The sequence below is a fragment of the Scardinius erythrophthalmus genome, assembly GCF_964197995.2.
Source record: "Scardinius erythrophthalmus genome assembly, chromosome: 13".
NCBI lineage: Eukaryota > Metazoa > Chordata > Actinopteri > Cypriniformes > Leuciscidae > Scardinius > Scardinius erythrophthalmus.
Genome location: NC_138233.1, coordinates 25,063,465 through 25,064,968, shown reverse-complemented (window position 1 = coordinate 25,064,968; position 1,504 = coordinate 25,063,465).

Below are 1,504 nucleotides of genomic sequence, written 5' to 3'. Positions count from 1 at the left end.
AGGCGACTAGAGAGAGAGAAAGAGAGAGAGAGAGAGAGTGAGAGAGAATAATGAGGGACAGATAGTGAGATAGTATCCAATAAAGGTCAGAGGAGGTTTGCATGTCTAACATGAATGCTGGATTGGATGATACTTGAGTTGTCGGGAAATAGCTTTTTGAAGACACAATGAAGAAAAGAAATGTTTACCACACACTTCATGGCGTATACCATCTGTGATAAGGCATTTAAATGCAAAAGAGGAAGGATTAAGCTGCCGGGATCAAGTAAGTATTCATAGGGAGAATCTCTATAAAGTTTAGGTAATGCAGACTCAGAATGACACATCAGAATTAAAGTGACAACACAAGTGAGAATGGGACATTCTATTGTACAGGTTATAGTAACATCTCCACAGAGACCACAGTAAACCACTCGCAAATCCCCAGAGCATGCACCCTCATTTCATCAAGGTCTTTAACAATATGGCACAATTCCCAATAGCATCTTTCACATCTTAATATAAATCTCTCAAGGGCCATTACCCGAAGGGGACGAGAGACACAGTTCAAAGAAAAAGTGGTGTCAGCAAATCAAAAGGCGCAGCTATATCAGTCCCCACTGTCTGTAAATGAAATAACAGGCTGAATCCAGTTAGGGGGACAAAAACCTGCTCATTGACAATTTCAGCAGGGGGGCGACGGTTTTAATAGAGCTTTTCCCATTACAAATCCAGTATCTGGCCCCCTGTCTTTGCGGATTAATTACAGATGAGTGGGATTACAAAGATGGATGACATGGGGAGAAGGAGCCTCGGCTGCCTCAGCTGCGCATGGGATGAGCCGAGGACGGGCACAATGGGGCAGCTCCACGTGCACACACACCCTATCGACCGCGATACACAAAAAATGACTACTTGCCTAGCGGTGGGAGTGCTTTTCATTTGTCTGAGTTATTGAATGGCAAGCATCATGCGGTGATATCATTTGATCTAATTGAATGCACAAAGATAGTACATCTGTAGAAGGGGAGACGAGGTGGAGGTGGTGGGGGAAAGGTGAGGTGAACTCGACTATTTCCTCAGAAATCTGGAGCCAAACCACCATCCAACTAAATGGTTTACCAACATCTCTAAACATTTGATTTAATAAGTTGTTTTTACGAGCAACAAATTCAATACAGATATATCAGGGATATTAGAGACAGAAAATTCAATCCAAAGGAACTGGGTAGCAACCAAAGCCTCGCTGTGGATAATTCAATACTGCCCAGGGAGCAATGCGGCTGGCCATCCGAGCATCAGCAAATTCAATCCCGCATGAGGGGGCTGGCCTGTCTGATGGGCTGACTGATGGGAAGGAGGCCAGACTGCTCGGCTGTGGAGCTCGAGCTATGGATGACTCCAGGGAGAACGCTCGCTGGCCATGACGGAAAGAGGAAGAGACATAGATAGAAAAAGAAATGACTGATTGAAGGAGGAAGCGCCGAACATGTGCACCAGGGTCACAGTAACACTAAAGCCTTGT